The sequence below is a fragment of the Nilaparvata lugens genome, chromosome 4 (genome assembly GCF_014356525.2).
Source record: "Nilaparvata lugens isolate BPH chromosome 4, ASM1435652v1, whole genome shotgun sequence".
NCBI lineage: Eukaryota > Metazoa > Arthropoda > Insecta > Hemiptera > Delphacidae > Nilaparvata > Nilaparvata lugens.
In genome coordinates, this window is record NC_052507.1 from 31,255,616 (window position 1) to 31,276,690 (window position 21,075).

Genomic DNA, 21,075 nt, shown 5'->3' on the forward strand with positions numbered 1-21,075 from the left:
TTGTCAATTCGTCTTCTGAGTTCGATTATTTCTTATGCCTGTCAATTATTGTGTCTGACGTGTTCTATATTATCAAGAACAGATCAAGTACGATCATTGAAATAATTGGTTCAACCTGGATATTGGAACAGATCTAAGTGGATGTAGTGTGTGTGGTCAGATCGAGATTACCTATTCTCTGTCCTTACCTGCTCATATATCAGCTTTTATCTGTGACCAACCTCGGCTTGGGAGCGAATTTTTCGACTGTATGGCAGATGCAGCTGGATATAATATAATTTCCTACAATAGAGCATAAAGCCCGACAAGACTCTGTTCTCGAAGTATATTCCGAACGATCTCTGGTCCTTAGTACCCTATCTTAATCCTTCGGAACTCATTAGAGACGCAGTCCCGTAGATTATCTACATCAGGGTTTTTGCTCGACCTGTATGATTTTATATGCTGTTTCATCACAGGTAATAGTTTTAAGATATCCGTACTCAGTGTTTAGCGACCGCTACACTACCTCCGAAATTTTTATCATTATACAGTCAGTCATAAGAAGAATCAAGGGTGAGCGAGTGTTTATGCCTCCCGCGATTCAGACAATTGTATTGAATCTTGTAGTGACTCAGTCAGTCTGGTGTTCACTTAGCGTCCACGCACGCATTTTCAAATTCCAAACCTCAATACTGGGGACTCAGTACAAGATTCGTTATACGTGTGTCGACTTAACCTTGGCGGCGATAGTAATTCCCCAAGAAGAGCTTCACACTATTTATATTGTTATTCATAGATTATTTATATGGTTTTTTATGTCCAACGGATCTCAAAAACGGTTCTAACGATTTTCACGAAATTTGGAACATAGTAGGTTTATGATACTAGGTTCGATTGCAGTAGGTCTCATCCCTGGGAAAACTCGCTGAAGAACATTAAAATGATAATTCGTCCTTGAAAAAACAGCTGAGACTTTCTTCGTCTGTGGATAATGGATGTGAGTGAGCGAGTGCGTCTGTGGAAATTTAAATATCTCATTCCCGAAATTCATAAACTGACGTATAGCCAGCTATAAACACGACCTAATAGATAGAGAAACTTTTAGGGTTTGAAAGGTAGAATTATCCATAATTAATACAAAATAATAACTATATATAAAATAAAATAAGAAATTTTCGCGATGTTTCCAAATTCATCAAAAAAGTTATTTATTCTCTTAATCCTTCAACTATAAAACATTTTTAGCAGATGCACTCAGCTGCTTGGGAGCTCTTAATCAATCAGCTAATCTCATGAGAAAGAAATTTTGATCAACTTGATCTAAATATCTGATTTAACATGGTATATCATTCTAAATTGAAATATATCAGATTTTTCAAAGTAATTCATTATTTTACAGTTTTGAGTGATTAGTGAGTGTTATTTTGTTATTCAATTTGGTTTGAAAACAATCTAAATTGGAACTGTTCTGTTTTCAAATGCTTGGACTGGAAATTGGACCTGAGTTCAAGTGTATGGAACATAACCTACTTTTTGGACTATATATAGTATATACATTGAAATTCGGGGAAGAAACAGTTTTGGGCTGTGCATATTAGTCCTTCCCCAATCTTTTTAAAGAATTGTGTTTTGTTTATCAATGAATAAATAACGAGCGAAGCTCGGTGCCCCGATATTAACACTTGGGCCACTCCTATCATGCACTGGGCCACTCCTATCATGCAATCCTACTCACGTCCAATATCACATGTGGCAATGTGGTCCAGGCAGTTGTCATCACTAATCTGATCTGTATGTGATCGTATTGAAGTGGGATCAGAAAGCTGAATGATAAGTACTGGCTTGGACTCAAAGCAGTTAGTATAGAATGTTATATTCTATACTCACTGGCTTAAAAGTGTTTCAATTCATGGAAACCTATAACCATAATGACATCTCTTCTGAAAGTGTATGTATTCAGGACTACAGTGCTTATTTTTATTTATAAAAATCTGGTGTTACACAACTTTCCTTGCCGCTATGAAAATTTCGGCAAAACCGCCTTGTGTGACTCCGGCTCATGAGATTTTAATGCTCAATCTTTCCCATTTGAAATGTTTCGTTTAAAATGTTTTGGAAGCCTGATAACTGGAAATCTAAAATCAAACTTTGCATAGACTTTGCATAATCAAACTTTTCAGGCGGTGCTCCTGAAATTTTTACAGATATGGAACTTGTGGTAGTTGATAGAAATTATCAATGACTATTTAAGGTATGAATTCGATCTAAATCTTTGAAGCTGTATTTGAAAAAATCACGAAGAACCCGGTTTTTGATATAATTTTCTCCATTTCAGCCGTCATCTTAAATTGCATTTGATTGAAATTGTTCGTGTCTGATCCTCATAGTGTGAGGACCTTAAGTTTCAAATTTGGACTCAGGGGAACTTGGAACGTATATGAATTTAGAAATTGACTTTTTTTCGGAAAGCAATACTCTCCTTACTTATCGTAATAGGGCAAGGAGATTAAAAAATCATGAAGATGATGATGATTTGATAAGAATGATAAGAATGAAGATGATGTGTAACATTGAAACTAGTTGTGTTTTTATCTGCTATTTTATATTAAAAAAATTACAAAAAAAAGATACTATAATGTTATTTTATAAATAATGACATGTATATTTCAATCACTATTTGACTCAATCTTGGAGGAAAGAGAGAATACAGTTTCCTTGAATATTGCTATTGTCATTGCACATTTGTCATGAAGACAACTATTTCGAGTGACAACGAGCAGGAACTCCTTGTTAAAATCAATACAATTTTATAACACACTCTGATACAAGTGAGCTTATCCATCTCGGATACGGTAACACTTGATGGATTCATTTTTAATTAATCAGATCTCATAAGTGTTACCCGAAATTGAATCACAACTTTCTTCATGCTTTGCTATCCTCTTTGTCTAGAACATTTCCATTTAATTAGCCTCTTCAATTTCCTTTCTTCATGTCGAACAGCTAGTATCATTCATTCAATTACAGTATATCAAAAGCTCAATTCCACCGGCTTTTTATTTCACATCTGTGAAATCCTCTGTTAGTTTAAGCATTGAATCGAAACATACAGATAATAATTGAAACCTAAAAGCTTCTTGAGAATGAAAAATGTATGAAAGGGGAACTGGATTTGCAGTGGAGCAGTGCTTTTGAATATTTTATGAGATCTATTGATCCAAGCTTGCCCAGGTTTATGCAAACAGTCGAAAAGACACTAGAGCTATTCGGTTCCATTATCCTTGCACTAGAGGCTTAAACCTGCAACCATTTCTCATCACTCTATCCTTCCAGCAAAAAATAACCTTCCAAAGCTTTCAATTTGAATTCATTGATCACATCCAGTTAGGAAAAAGAGTTCTATGCACGATTATCCATTTGCACTCCAATTCCACGGAATGCATTGAAAAAAGGTAATTGATTGCTGGCACGTGAGAAGGCCCCTCAATACTGAATACAATTCAGGGATCATCATCGATTTTGTTCACCATGAGCTCGACCAGTTAGCTACTAATTTCCCATTATTCTGTAGAATGAACCATCCTCTCCAAATCTGTTCTTCTATATCTTAAATTGTTTCACGATTGTGCTCAATAAAATCTGATGTAAAGGACTCGATAGACGGAAAAGTTGTTGTTGTAAATTTCTTCAAGTTTGAAAAGAAATATGCATCCACAAACAGTAGGCCTATGTATTCACTACTCAGAAGAGGAAGAAAATGCCTTTAGTAGAATTTGAACACGACACCCTGGATATTTCCTTTATAAGTTGAGAAGTTGGTTCAAAATTGAAACTGGATTATTTAAAATTGGTTCACATTGGAAAAATGGCTTCGTTCATAAATTTTACAGCTAGGGAAATGATCTAACGCTTATCTGCTCAATAAATTATATTTGATCCGATTTTTTCGGGTTCTATAATTGAATAAATATAATTTATGGATTTTTGAAATTTAATGTTATCAGAAATTACTGGGTTCTATAATTAGATCAATACAATTTATGATTTTTTCTTGATATGAATTTCTCACTCGAGAATGGTTTATGTTCTCTGAAATTTTAGTTCTATAGTAATGTATCGACGTAGATTTCGCTTCCAAATATGCTAAAGAATTGAGTTTCGTTGTTTGTACTAATTCCTCAATTCATGTGAATCTTATTGATGTCGGTAGCAGTTAATCATGATAACACTGTTATCAGTGTCAGATCTACTACCAATTATTAGCGAGACGAGAGAAATGAAGTACGCTTTTTATTGAAGTACTGCACTTAATCATCTGTGTGATTCCTATTCCACACAGGCATTAACTGAATGGTGTTATTGCTGTTACCCTGTTTAGTTGATAAATCAGCAATTCTTGTGGTATTACACATCGTTAACTTTTACTATTGAGCATTTCACCCAAATGGTAGTTGTGGTTGGTTCGTGTGAATGTGAATATTTGTGTTTTAATGTGTTTGCTTTTACGACCATCCTAGTTGGTGAGTTTGTTCAGTTGTTATTTTCAATTTGAAATTCTAATTCCAGCCGAAGCTGTTGGATGTTGGTATGTATTGGTAATTTGCTGCTCGTGCTGGGGGCTCTCCGGTTATTAACTATTTGAACTGTGGGTCAACAGCTATTAAGGTTGATAAATCATACCATTTGTCTCATATTGGAGAAGCCTGGCCGTCTTCAAGTATATCATCTGTCAACTGTTTAAGTAAGGGTCTTTCCCCTGAATGTTATGTTGTTAGAGGAGAGTCGTAAAAACGTTCATTGGGCTCCAAAAAGAAAAATATCCCAGTAATCAAAAGGAGCACTTTCTCAGCTGCTTGTGGAGCTATCAAAATCTCACTACTTCCCAAAAACAATATTTCTTCATTCCTCTAAAACCTCATTCACGTTGTTACTTTGATGTAGAGCCAATCCACTGGTCCTCCCTACAATAAAAATGAATTCATTCCGTGAGCGTTTCATATCACATCTCACCTAATTTATGCAGACGTTAGAAATGGAATGGAGACGCATTTTGAAGCTGGTAAGTGAGAGACATCATGATTTTGGCTCAAGACATAAAAGTCGGCTGCCTGTGTATACTGTATTACATTACCGCTCCATCACATCTTCATAATCAAACACTTGATGTGAACCTCTTCTAGGCCACGCACAATATGCTAATAGAGCCGCGATGCTCTCTCACGTGTATGAACATATTCATGGAGAGCATGTTTTTCTCAAGAGTATTTACCACATCATAAATTGAACAGTAGTTAAAAACTCAAATATGAGTTTAATAAACACAATAAACAAATCTTTGCAACTCCGAATAACTGACAAAAATTATTTAGATAAGAAACGTTCCTTCTTCATGATTTTAGTTTGATCATTCAATAATTCTATCTTGAAGAATTTCAATGGATTTCAATACGTAAACCAACAATATTGGAAAATAACGTGAGTATGGAAGGGTTCTGATGTGGTATGAGATACAAAATAAATCCATTTATCTGAAACTACAATTACCTGAATCACATTTTGAAGAAAGTAGACGAAATTTCTGCGAATTTCAGATGATGTTGAAAAAGCATTGGCACTCTTCTAGCAAAGTTAAATCCATTCATTAAAGTATTCAACCAGTTATAATTCAAGTGAATAATAATACTATAGATATTATTCAATAGGATGGTGTTTCCTAAAATGTATTTTGGAAGTAAACTATTATGTGACACATTGATAATGATAGGTTATGATATAATATATTTTATATAGGTTTTTTTTCTAATCGTTCTTTTCCTGTGAGTACTTCAATATTATCTAAATATTCAGTTAACCGAATGAGTCCAGTCTCGATCAATTCGGATAATTGGAGTTCCACTGTAAATGAGATAAAGACTTTTATTTTACATCTGCGATTTAATTATTCAAGATTAGGTTACTATTTATTTCGTCATGAAGATTCCAATAAACCAGCTTGAGTTCTAGAGTAATGTGTTGTATCATGCAAGTATCTGAGGAGCATTGTGAACAAACCATGATTTTTTCAATATTTGACATAGTTGGATTATACGATAAAAATAAGTAAAGCCTTATCTAATGACAATGTATGAACCTGATAAATATTGAATAACGATATCATGGACTAATGAGATGGAATACTATCTTCTATTATCATGAATGAGAAATTTGGCTTGTTCCACAAAGAAGGATCATGATTGTTCACAACTCATTTTGCGAAATAAAAACTATTTGGATAATCCAAGAAGAGGAGACTCCTTATGGAATGCCTTGACATATTATTTGTTGTGTGTTAAAGCATTCACCCGATTGTTCAAACTATGTCGTATTTATGATTCAATGGATTCATTGAACTCATTACTACTTTACTGAGTTCACTAAATGAGTTAAAAAGTTCCATTAATTAAGTGACTTATACAATAAATGCATTACGAACTAGCAATCTCAATTGATAAATTAATCAATTTGTTGAAATTCCTAGTTGAAGTCCACCATGACATTTCCAATCAGTGGTATCACGCAATAAAGACAAAGCTGTTTGAATAAATTATAAGGTTGAATAACTCCCGAAAGTTGAAAGAAGTTGGTAACTTATCGATTTGAACCTCTATCCACAATTTCCTGATTGGTCTTGAATAATGGAGAGAGTTAATCTCATTATAGGACTCTTCCCTACATTATTTCCTTCCAAGAAATAATTGCAGAAATCTGTTCCAAATTATTATCGGGCCGAAATCAAGTTGATCATTATGAAATGAATGGCCGGACAAATTAGCTGTGATAACGAGCCGAGAATGACAATGGAGACTTTTGACTTGTTCTCCATTCACAAAGAGAAGACCCTCATCGATTTGATTGTTGTTGCCAAACTTGGAACAGGGTGATGCAATTTCGGCTATGCTGCTTGAATAGTTTCTCGTTTTTGGCAGAATAATAACAGTACTAGTACCGTATGTACCGTATATCTTCAAAAACTTATTTTTCGATTTTGTCATAATTATATCCTATGTTCATTAATTTATCCTTGAATTTTCTATTTTCAGACTAACCAATCACCCACAGTCTGAACATAACATTCTATTGACACTCAAAATTCAATTAATTGATTTTGAACACTTCAATATTATTCTCCATGTCAGTTATTCAGAATTGGTTAATAGGGATTCAGTGGATAATTATCTTAAGAACGAACAATCACGATCATTTGTATTATGTTTAATCGAAAGTTATTCAGAGATCACGGAGATAATAATAAATTGTTATGAGAGCAGTATAGAAGTTACTTATGTCGTTCTCCAATAGATGTCTCACTTCCAATCCTTCGAATAATCCAGTTACTCAGATGAATCATTGAATTCCTTTAGTTTCAAATGAATTTTAAATTTTAGCACTGGTTCCTAGCATCTGGGTGTAATACAGAGAGATAGGTCATCTACACAGATACAAATCATAATATTATATTCATGAACTAGTTCAAGATAATAGTTCTATCGAGGACTCTCATGAACTTTAACTGGAATACTACTAGTGTCCCATCTTACATGTGGTAATCTTCTATTCAAACTACACCAGCATCTTTACTGTGATATTTAAGAGTATTGCCGAGTAAGGTTTGATGGAAAATGAACAACTTGCTTGCATCATAGCCACCGTACTTGTTATCTGGGAACCATGATTATAGATAGCAGTCATCAAAACCATTATCCACCAGCCACTAATCTAGTGTGGCAATATAGTTAAATCTACTGTCGCCAGTAACCTGGTGATGTGAGCTTATAGTGTGATAAGACGTGGGCCCGTTATTGAATTATACTAATAATTGTGTTATGGACTGGATCAGCCGTCGTGGTCACAATGCCTAATCACGTTATATTGGAACGGTGCAGCAATATGTGTACATGTGTGTATGTGGTGGGAGGTATCAATATCCGGATGATAGGGGACCGCTGTAAATAGGCCGAGTGTTTTGTTCGTTTGATGTCATGAATTTTAATGGCATGTGGGGACAGAGCTGTGGGAAAAGAGTGAGAGGGGTGCAGAAGTAAGTCAACCATCCCCTGTAGATGGAGAGGGAGAAGTGCAATTTCGTTCACGACCATTTTAATGAAACGCTCCCCACGTCGTTGTCTGCTGACAGTAGCTTGCCTGGAAACAACCCCAAGCTCGCACGCTGGCTATAACACTGACACAGTTCCAGTTACCTTACTGCATGTTGTTACTTTTCTCCTTCTTCTTTTGCCAATAGGGCTTCTACATTGCTTTACTCCTGCCGGGAATATAATCGTATTCAGTATGAGGTGCACAATCTATTTTTCCCATTTCACGCTACTCTACCACGCTTCTCTTATCTTTCACTATTTACACTCTCGCTTCTAGTACTGGCCGAACACTAGCACAAGCACCTTCCTCTAGTTTCCGTGTGACTCCCTTCTATGGCAGACACCAACTTAATCTTGGCAAATAAAGTTGCGTGCCACAATGGCCAGCCACAAGGTCTCGGTCCCCACCTCTCACCCAACACCAATGCCTCCTAATTGAGTGCGTCATACTCGGAGAATGTTGGACTTGGCTTGCATGCCTTCTCCCTCCCTCTCTATTTCAATCAAACAACCCCCCGCATCATCACAACACACCAATCTACCCCTGAAACAGTATTGTGCAAAATTGGAGGAAACAGTCTGTCTAAAACAAGTTCCTTGTTTGGAAAAGTTCTCCTCATAATTGGCCCATTCGTGATTGATGCAGGTGAAATTGCCTTGTAGACCTTGCAGAAAACAGAATTGAAGCGAATCGTGCTAATATCGGGTAGAAGTCTGCATCATAGGTGTTCCAATAACGCCTTTCCTGTCACACTTCCATGATAGTACAGTTCAAAAAAATGTCTATTACAATAATTTATCATGATAAATTATTCAATTATCGAAGTATTAAATCTCAAACTGTAGCTATAATAATAATAATATCGTGTGACCTGGCTGGCTCAGGTCTGGTGTTAGAGTTTTTAGGTCGCATCTGATCAATTTTGGACCCTCTGACATGACCTTACGACTGCTTCTTAAGCAGCCGGGACCGACGGCTTAACGTGTCCATCCGAAACACGATAAATATGATATTCACTTTGACAACCAATTTTTTAAGAACACGCGAAGAGTTACTGTTTGAATAATGGAATTGATTGGTAAACAGAATTTCTCCATGAAATAGCACGTCACTGTACTTGTTTTTTCGCTATACTCTATATTTATAGTAGCTTCAAACGCTAAAGAAACTTAAAGACCCTAAACGATGCCCCTATTTCTGAGGTGCCCTATAGCCTGTATGAGCCATATTATAGCACCCATAGGCTACTAAGGAGCTACTGTTTACATTATTATTTTTTTCATTATGTTATATATTTATTTATGTATTTATTTATTCATTTATTTATTTATTTATTCATTTATTTATTCATGGAGACAAAAGCTAAAAACCCATTTTACCTCCTTCACACTATACAATAATTTCCAACATGATACAATTTTCAATAAAAAGAAGATAGAAAATATGAGAAAATAATAAATTATAAAAATAGCTTATTATGAAATTATGAGAATGAAATAAGACGGGAAATAAAAGAAATATACAGTCGTATATAGAATAATAAAAATACAGTAACTGAATTCAATAAGAAAAAATGCACACATACCTTAGTAAACTATAATCATTACTAGTATATAGACAAGAGGAAAAAAGTGTAGTATAGAGGAAAGAGGAAAAATTCAATAAGAAAAAATGCACACATACCTTAGTAAACTATAATCATTACTAGTATATAGACAAGAGGAAAAAAGTGTCTATTTAATGTACTACCACTAGCCTTTATGAGGATAATTGAATAAAAGGAATGCAAGCGCAAATCACGAAATGATGGACCACATACTACAAGACTAAATCATATGAAATCCTTCGGAATTTGGAAGGGGAGAACCAGAAGATGTGCTCCAAATATGTATTGAAAATTCTTTGAGCTCTACTTGAAGGAAAGTTATAATGGCTTACCTTTCTGGAGCAAGAAATATGAAATGAAAATCCAGAACGTCGTGCAATGGTATTTATACATATTATGTTAATTTAGAAAGCAGGTAGGAAGAATCAATTCTATTATTTAACAGATTGTACAGAAAAACAAGTAATTTAACATCACGTCTTACTTTGAGTGATTTAATATTGAACATACTTCTGAGGGAGTTGGTTAGGTAATCAAAGGGACAGAAAACCCTGAGCTTTTTATAATTCATACATCTCAAAAATTTGTTTTGCAAGCGTTCTAGAAGGTGAATCTGTTTATTATGATAAGGATTCCATACTTTGCATGCATACTCTAATAGACTCCTCACAATTGATTTGTATAAGAGTAGCAGAGGTACCACATTGTGCCGAAATTTATTTATATTTGAAATTATAACTTCTCCAAGATAAAATTTTATTAGAGTGCTGGATTAACGTTGTGATTCTCACGGTATCGGAGTAGTTTCATGACGTATTCCAGCACATTACGTAATGCTTTCCTTGAGTACTTAGAATTGTTGTAGACGCAAAATCATCATTAAAAAACAGTTGAATATCCACTCTATTGCTGAGTCTTCTACTTAGATTGAGGGAATTTTGCTGTATTCTGTCCTGGTTAGTAGTATTCCTTTCTCGTTCTCGTGAGGGAAATTATTGTCGTCCCCACCACGACCTATGTAATTTGGTATTTTTTAATGTATTATTGCTAGCCCTGATACCTATTTTTGTGCCTGATTCGGTCGACTTGGAGACTTGAACGAGAGACCGCTTATAGATTCTGTAGAGTACAGACATGTTTTCTGAGCTTAATTATTCATTGGCCTGATTGAATCATGTCTTGTCCAGACAGTTTTTCATTCTCTCCTGAAGACTAAAGTTATTTATTATTATTGGGAATCATTTATCCCATCAGTTTTGAAATCGCTATTCTTTTTATTAAATTATTAATGGCGTAGTAGTCCAGGCAATGAATGCTCAAAAAAGGGTATGGAGGGAAAAGTTTGGAAGACAATTTTATTTGACCCCGCAATTTTGTTTATGGTAGTGAGGAGGTGAACATATCAAAAGTCCCAACCCCTATCCATGTGCTAAGGGGGTGGGGGTGGTTCAAAGGTACCATTTTTTGGTTTCTCGCATATAACTCGAAAACTATGCTTTTTACAGACATGACTATTCCTTAAGAAATTAAAGCTCACATAATTTCGTATAATATTAATCCAACAACTTTTTCTATATCTCTCTCACTTTTCGAAATATCCGCTCTAAAAGATGTGACATTTTTGAAAAAACACATTATCCCTAAATTTTTTGCTTTTTTTGCTCTTATAACTTTTTGAATAGCAGAGGGAAAAAATCCATGCTGATCATGAGCTTATAGAGCATCAAATTCTCTTCAATTTGATGTATAATTTCACAAGTTTACGCACATCCCAACGACTGTTGCAGCAGCTTCAGTGTTGAGTGTGAGATCTTCAGTTATGCAAAAATGGACCAATTGACAAAGGAGTTTGGAAAGAATGTTTTGAACACAATTTTTGACTTTGCAGCTTTGTTAGGACCAGTTAGGGGGTGAACATATCAAAAGTCCCCATCCCTATCCCTTGTGCTAAAGGGATGAGGGTGGTTTAAAAGTTTTCCTTACATGCTCATATCTTGAGAAAAATGCGTTCAACCGATATGGCTACTATTCTGAAATGAAGCTTGATAAATTCTCTACAATATTTGTTTTGTGGTTATCTGCGATATCTCTAAGAGTTTTCGAGATATACGCTCTTAAAAGTGTAAAATTTTTAAAAAAACAGCTTTCAATCCTATTTTTTTATGTTACAGGGTCTATGACTCTTCAACAATGCATCAAAAAAAAAATGAATGCTCACTGTAGATTTGAAGAGCTTTGTTTCCTCTTCAATTTGATGTATTATTTCACTACTTAATGTATTCCTTCGACTGTTATAGTGAGTTAAATGTGGGGGGGGGGTGAAATTTTCAACTCTGCAACAAGTGTCAACTTAGCAGTTCCAGGCCTTCAATAGACGGGCTAGAGATGCGTATTCTGGCTATGTTTGCCTCCCAACTAGTCTTCATTAGGCTACAAAGACAAAAATTGTGTACCAGATGTTCAAGACTCAAATTTCATTGTCAAGTGATCAATAGTTACAAGATAAAAATTTCACCCCCAAATTGAATCTGCTATAACAATCGAAGGAGAAACATTAAGTGGTGAAATAATACATCAAATTGAAAAGAAACCAAAGTTCTACAAATGTACGGTGAGCATTCATTTTTTTGATGCATTGTTGAAGAGTTGTAGTCCCTGAAACATCAAAAAAAGGATTGAAGGCTGTTTTTCAACAATTTTACTCTTTTAAGAGCGTATATCTCGAAAATTATTGGAGATATCACAAATAACCACGAAGCAAATATTGTAGAGAATTTATCAAGCTTCATTTCAGAATAGTAGTCATATCGGTTGAACGCATTTTTCTCAAGATATGAGCGTGTAAACAAAACATTGAAAAATGCAACTCTTGAACCACCCTCATCCCTTTACCACAAGGGATAGGGATGAGGACTTTTGATATGTTCACCCCCTGACTAGTCTCAACAAAGCTGCAAAGTGAAAAATTGAGTTCAAAACATTCTCTCCAAATTCCTTTGTCAATTGGTCTATTTTTGCATAACTGAAAATCTCACACTCAACACTGAATCTGCTGCAACAGTCGTGGGGATTTGCGTAAACTTGTGGAATTATACATCAAATTGAAGAGAATTTGATGCTCTATAAGCTCATGATCAGCATAGATTTTTTACATTGCTATTCAAAAAGTTATGAGAGCAGAAATAGCAAAAAATTTAGTGGAAATGTGTTTTTTCAAAAATGTCACATCTTTTAGAGCGGATATTTCGAAAAGTGAGAGAGATATAGAAAAAGTTGTTTGATCAATATTATAGGAAATTATGTGAGCTTTAATTTCTTAAGGAATAGTCATATCTGTAAATTGCATAGTTTTCGAGTTATATGCGAGAAACCAAAAAATGGTACCTTTGAACCACCCTCACCCCCTTAGATAGGTGGTAGGGGTGGGGACTTTTGATATGTTCACTTCCTCACTACCCTGAACAGAACTGCGGGGTCAAAAATTGTCTTTCAAACTTTTCCCTCTATAATACTCCGTTGACTGTGCTATAGTTAATTTCCGTTCAGGGCGGTTGACTGCTGCAATTTATTAATATGTTAGGCTATTGGATTAGTAACAGTCGAAAACCCATTTAAGGGTGAGTAATGAATATTATATAGTTTTGTTGTATTGTCTTTATTTTGATAATTTTATTCGTATGTATCGGGTAACAACCCCTGATTCAACGATTTTCCGTTTTCTTTCATTTTTTATGGATTAATCAATTATTTTATGATAAAATTTTACTCAATTTTGTAGTCTCACATCTGAGATGCATGATGATATCCTAATAGACAAGAAAGTGATACTTAATGGAGTATCTTCCCACTCTTTATTTTATTGGTACATTCATTTATATGTCTGGAATTTTGTAATTGTGAGTAAAGTTTGAAATACTCACTGGTTGTACATCAACTGCAACTCTGTAACTGTTCATCATTCTTTTAACTAGTAATTTCTTTTCATAATCCCATCCATTATAGATTTCAAATTCTACAATTAAAACCTATAATAGTTCTTTCGTTTGTCATTTTATTTTTGATGTAAATTGTATGTATGTATTGTATTCATTAGATGATTTCATGAGAAATCATTCATTGAATACAATATCTAGTATGTTATTTATTTAAGTAGCTGTGACTTGTGTTGCAGGTTTTTTTTTGTTTGTGTATGTGTATTCTTGAATACTCATTCGAGGATCGAGCTGTAAATATGCCTTGCTGTCGAACGAGGGCTGACGAATTCGCCGACCGAGATGGCCGGTGATATCGGACATCTGACCTTGCCGTGCGGGGCTGAAAAACGATCTTCGATCTGACGCCACTAGCCCGATGCCTGGAGGCCATCACCCTTCATCCTCATCAATCACCCTTTGGACACCGGACTCGAGGACGACAGATCCTAGATAAGTACTTGATACACCCCACTACAATATCAGATGTGCCCCCCGTAAATTTGGCCTCTTGAAGACATGTTGTGTTGGTCTCTTAAAGACAGATTGATTATTTGTGATTATTTGATTATTCATGTAAAGATGTATTTTGTAATATTTTCTATATTATTTTCATTATTATAAGAGCAGTCAGTCAACCGCACATCTATGTTCTTATTTCCAAGACCCTCAAACCACTAGCATTAGGATCACTTCATTGACCAGATACAAATCCGCAGACCTCAGGGCCTAGCACAATTTCAACAACTAAGCCTTCTCCGACAAAATCATTTGTCACCAGGAGAGTGGCTTAACATCAGTGAAGGGCGAGCATGTCCTCAAAATGAAACCCATCTGTTGATTTGCTCTGTTAGCTATGTAATCAATATGTGAATTGAAAGAAAGGTCTGGGCTGAATACTACTCCAAGGTCCTTGAACGACTCTACCTCCTCCAATGGAATGCCATGTATATAGTATACACCTGCATGAGTGGAGGACTGCCAAGTGGAACTCATGAATTCACCCTTATTCATTCACATTCATTTTTAGTCCATTCTCATCACACCATTATTGTAGCGAATAACGAATAAGAATGTATATGGGAATAGAATGAACAAATAGATGATAGTGGTAAGAGATGACATCAAATCACCCAAACTGATTCATGGATATAGATTTACCATGATATAATTTCCTGTTCAAGATATTCAACTTCATATTATATTTTTATGCTATAGTCTGTATATTCTGCATGAGCATATCGTCTTGATCAATAGGACTAGAGAAGAAAGCATTCAATTATTTATAAGGATTTCCTCTTTGAAGGAGCCAGCTGAATGGAGATATTGGCAGAATTTATATCAGAGCCGCAACAACACACAAGATCACAGCAATAACTTGACTGTGCACAAAATGCTACAAAGAACAGCATGTTGCATTCGATTATCTGCGGCAATGTTGTGACAGGGCATGGCATGGGAGAGCATTGCATAACAGGCAGCATCCCTGGGAAATCCGGAATCTCTTGCCAAGAATAGAGAAGCGACGCATAAATCGGGCCACAAGATAATCTTACGGCACACAACTTGTTGCTGCTTAGTATAATCATCCCAGTAAACAAACCAATATCGCTGTGTTATCATCCCTCCCAGCATTTTACTTGAACATACGGATCCTTTCTTCCCAATTCCACCACACTCGAATGTCATTCTTTCTGGAATCAAGTATTTTCCCCTCAGAATATAAAAAAGTTGAAAGTTGAGATGAATTAAAGAAACTGGATTTGAAAAAAAAGTGAATAGAAAGATTTAAAGGATAAGAAGAATGATGAATGAGTGAATTGCTGAGTGGAACGAGGAGATGAGTGGAAAGAGAAGATAATATTATTTATAGTCAAGAGGGATGGGAAGGAGAGCAGTATAAGATAAACAAGAAGAAGAGATAGACGAGTGGAAATACAGTGGTGGAATAGAGAAAAAACGAGAACCTACAAGAAAACGTGTATACAGGGGCGAATAATGAAGAGAGAACAATCCAGCATGAAAAACGTGTTGCAAAAATACAAGAAGATGAATATAAACAAGATACAGATGATAATTGATAATATTAATGAGAGGAGGAGGAGAAATAGAAGGGGAGGTAGGTTTTTCCATGGCATGTTTTATATTTTATTCATTCCAATTGATCTGAATTCATTTTCATCTCACTAGGAAAAAGAAAATTAAGAGTACGAAATCATAAAAGTTGAGGAAGAATACGGTTATGATGAGGGGAACTGAGAAAAACATGATAGTGGAATGATAAAAGAGACAGCGTTCACGAGAAAAAGTAAAGAACAAAGTAAGATGGAGTAGGAAAAGGATAAGGGATAACGAAAACCCTGTCCCGTCACAAATCCAGAGAAGCAGCCTAGAAAGAAGATTTCTTTTCTGCAATCTTTTTGTAGGAACTCATTTATCCTAAGCTCCAACCAGCGGCGTTTTTGAATTATATTTCGTTGCTGCACCGCTCACTCACCAACAAAACCTCTCTACATTGTTCTACTTTGCAATTGGAGACGACCAACATGCCGTTTCAAACAGCTGCGATGCTCATCCTATCTGCCGTGCTTTTAAGGTCACTGTGTAACCTTCACTGACAGCTCAATATCAAAGTCACATTGTCCTATCCACGATCCACCTGAAATTATCGATTTCAAAAATTTCTCTCCTGAATGAATCAATCAATGTAATGATGTAGTTTGCACTGGCTATGGAGGATTGAGCTAGATCGAGAAAATACGCTTAGATCAGGAAATACAGTAGGGCGTCGATAATTTGGACGTCAAATATCCGGACCGTCAATAATCCGGATTCGTCTCTGGCAAGAAATAAAATTTTCAGAGCGGGCGACGGAAGAATGACGCGAAGCGAGGAGAAAGGGAGTGTAATAATTGAGATAAGGGGAATTATTGGATACTGTATAAGCAATTTGAACAGCTTTGTTTCTTGAATTGTGCGTGCTGACCGTTTTTTTAACGTAATTTCGATAATCCGGATAATTTGATAATCCGGATGGGGTCCGGTCCCAATTAATCCGGATTATTGACGTTCTACTGTAGACTAGGACTTGATCTAGAGACTGAAGCAATGGATGTATTCCGGGTACATTGAGCTAGATTGAGAATAGTGATGTGAGAACGGAGGTCAGTTGATTAATTACTCTCTAATGTGCTATCATTTGATATACGAATATTTTCTTGATGATAATGTTTGATTCAATCATTTCTTTCAAACGAAATCAGGAAATGATCTTTGGAAGCTGTTAGTTGAATAGAAAACTTGATATTTATCAATTCTTCTGGGAACCCCATCATTTCCACTCACCTAAGTGATATTTGAATCGAATGCACAGTTGAATTTCAGCATAGAGAAACAATAGCGTAAGTAGAAATCCCATGGTATAGGGCGTTTATGTCGCAACTTTTACTGTTATCTCAAGCCGATTATTGTCGATTATTTTCGATTTTTACTGTTTTGACCGGGTAAGAGTGTATGAATGACACAATATGAGAGACTACCAGCGTCATAAAGCTTCACAGGAAAGAACTACGTGGACTATTAGCTTGAGATAATAGTAAAAGTTGCGACATAAACGCCCTATACCATGGGATATCTACTTATGCTATTGTTTCTCTATGATTTCAGTTACAAGTAGGCTTCAGAATATTTATTTTTTGCGTATGTTCATGAAATCCACATAATACGTTTCTCCTCGAAAATTCCATGAGAATGAATCACAATTCTGGAAAAAAGTAATTAAATAGAATATACTTGAAACTGTTAGGTGGAATAGAAAGGTTCATGACTGAGAACTTTCTCTGAGCTCTATGTTATCCAGGGAAATGACAAGCCAATTGAAGTTAAAATTCCATAGCCTAAAAGATACAAATTCAGCATAAGTCACTGAATAATTGAGGCGTAATTCAATCAGCTTGCTTGCACGACGCGTGAAAATCTTGACGACCCTTGAAACTAACTCTGTCAAAAAGTTCTGGACGGGAAAGAAAAGCGGCGAGTGAGCCGCCGCCGCATGAATGGGATTAGTAATTTGTAAGTCAGTTGAGCAGATTTGCTCGCTGTCGCTTGAGAAAGTTCGCCCCAAATTTCTGGTAAGTTCGTCCTTATCACGAGAAATGACGTCTGGGCAGGCTTTTTTGCCAGACGTTCCAATTCAGAGTGAAAGAGAATGATTGGAAGGAAGGGTGGAAAAGGAGTAGTGTAAAGATGTAGGAGTAGAGAGAGAAAATGATTGAGGAAATGTCTCGGCTTTGAGATTGGAAAGAGACAGCCGATTAAGGGTTACATTGATGGAGAAGGGATGAGACGCCGCTGCCTTACAACCGTTACTGGATAATCAAAAGAAGTTTTCCTGGTTGCTCATCAATTCGACAAGACTCGTCTTTGCGCACCCCGTGCTTCTAGCAGCCATTAGCAGAATTAATTGAAGGATTCAGAACTGTCATTCCTCTTTATTTTTTTGCTCCGCTTAAAATCCTGTCTCTCCGCCGTCGAACTTGAGAGCTCGCCTAGAGTCGCTCATTAATTGACGTGGAATGGGTCCCAGGTATTTGTGATTGCTGCACTCGTTACACGACAATCTACTCTTCAGAAGAAATGAGACCTTGTAAACACTTTCAATCTCATCTGTTTGTTCCGAGTTTTTCAATTGTCATAGACCAATTTTCCTCATTATTCATTCCTCACAATAACAATGACTTGTGGGAACTCAACAAGGATATTTAAACTTGAATTCTTCTAATATAATCATAGGTCATTATTATTCCAACTACAATGGATTTTTTTTGTTGTTGTATTGTTGTAGAAATATATAAGAAATTTTTAAGGAGAACTTTGTCAAAATTTGATTTGAGATACTCTTTGACTTGGGAAAAACCTTATTTATGTCTACCATCGCTTGTTTGAATCGCGCGCGCTAATTGACAAAAAAATGACAAATGTTATTGGAAGGATGTGGGAGCTGTTAAATACAAGAATTTAATTCAATTTCATGGTTCGTCTCAAAAATCAGTAATGAACAAGCTATTGTATAAATATAGGATATTGGAGTTGTTGGAAAAAATTGATGATTATAGATTGTACCTGAAAACTACGAGGAGTTCACTGATTCATCAGAGTGGAAAAGCCGAGCACATTTCCAGGGGTTGGGATGAAAATACCTGAAATGACCGAATATCGGAATGTACTTTTTGCGGGTTGTCCGAGGCATTTTTGACGCTGTATGGACTGAAATACGCCAACAATCGAGGCTGCAGTTCGAGCGAAAACTGTTCGTGAGCTCTCTTGGAATTTTTTGAGGGTTTGTACTCGAGTGTGAGTAGTAGGAGGCCTGCATTGGCAGGATATTGAAAACACGATGTGAGGCTCTCATGTTGCGTGAATGTTGCCGCTAAATGTTTGGCACAAATATTGACGTCATCTCGCCCAGAGATTTGCTCCAGGCACCTGCTGTGAAAAAATGAAAAATACCTGGGGGTGGAGACCGTGACAATCCCCCCTCTCTTCAAAACCCCTCCACCGAACAGGCGCTTCATTATGAGTAGCAACAGCAGCTACCTCCTCTTTACACGGTGATCGTTCGTTATCCTTCATCCTCCTAAACTAACTCAAACAAATAAACCCCTCCCTTCACCACCCACCAACAACAACCGTCATTTTGACGCACTCATGTGTCAAAGCAAGTCCATATTTGATTCAAAACACTGGCCTTTTTTTTTAAAATGAGCAGAACTTTTTGATATGAGTGTATCGAATTGCCTCTCTGAATCCTTTTGTTTGCAAAACTTTTCTGTCTCTCGAATGTCATGTTATCTTCCACAAAATGACATGTGGTTTACCTGTCAATATGACAATATTTGAGAGTAACATCATTCAATAATACTAAGTCATAACACATTCTCAATTGGTAATATTCATTTTCACCGTCATGGAAGGTTTCAATCATAGTATGAATAAACAGTAAACGAAAGTTGAAGAGCATCGTCGTCTACCTATCCCTGAAGTATCTATAAGACATGATAATCATAACCTGACATCGGTTAAATACAGAAAGAGATATTTTTAAAGAAAAGAAAGAATAAGGTATATGAATGAGAAAGAGAGATTGATTGATATTTCTGTAACTTTTTTAAATTCCTATCTTCACATTTTTCCTCTTTGTTAGACTCCTTTCATCAAATAGCACTACGAGTACATATTATATGATAACTAGCATTATATGTGATTCATATCATGGACAATATTATTTAACCTACTGATATGGAATTCAATATTATAAAATATGATATTGAGATGAGTCGACGATACGAAGGTTGTATATTGTTGCAGAAAACTATATTTCTTTCGAAATTTGTGTCTCATAGAATTATTTTCTACATGTTTGAATTTCATTCATGCAATTTTTCCTTTCGTTAGGTTTCTTACATTGCTTTCCTTGATATTTGTATTCCATGTGAGGAAGTGTCAAATTCTAATTTGTTTACAAGTAGGCCTAGTGGGAATGAATTGAGGAGGCCGACCGACCGTTGAATGAATCATCGCAATTAAGACGGTATTATCAGTCAATAATCTGCTGGTTAGTAGCAGCCATTCATGGCTGTTTCTCTTCAGTTGGAATGCCTGCCTGCCTGATCACTATTATATGGCGCCGGGACGGATTTACTTTAGCCGGAGAAATCTCCTCTGGCTGGCAACATCAATTGAGAGAGAATCTTGTTGCCAATGGAAGGAAACCCATTGCAAATCGCAGATCCTTCAAGCGAGAAGCAATCGATTTGTTTCATCCTCCTCCTCCTCTTCTTCTCTAGTTTCGTCTTCTTCCTCTCCACAAACATCATTCTCTCTATTCTCTATTCCTCCTCCACTTCAGTATCATCACTCTCCTAACTCTTTCAGTTGTTTTTTTCTCACATGACGTCTCATACTTTCTCATTCTTCAATTCAGATCCTTTTCGTCCTTTCCCTCTTCATTGAACCTCTTCCTCTATTCTTTATACTATATTGTTTCAATTTTTTTCTTCTAATTCAACCTTAATAATTACCTACACCTCTCTCTAACGCACCTCTCTTCTTTTTTTCTCTCTCCTCCTCTTTCTCTATTAGTTCTCTAATAATTTCTTCCACCTTCTCTATCTTTGTTCTATTTTTTCCCTCCTCGTTTTCTTCTTCAACTGATCTTTTTCCAACTTCCCTGTCCTCATTTTCACTTTCCTCTTGAAGTCTTCAACAGCTCCTTGCACTTTTTTCTCTTCCTCTCCTTCTCCTACCCACCGTTACTCCTTTTCTCATCCCTCTCATCGCCTCTCTCCTCTCCATCACCTCCTTTTCTTCATCCCAACCATA

At 36.0% G+C, this 21,075-nt stretch overlaps 1 protein-coding gene across 1 annotated transcript in view; it reads right to left on the minus strand.

The window, feature by feature from the left end:
* Positions 1 to 21,075, minus strand: part of LOC111051551 (nephrin) — an 807,626-nt gene that overhangs the window by 740,461 nt on the left and 46,090 nt on the right. The window lies entirely within an intron of this gene.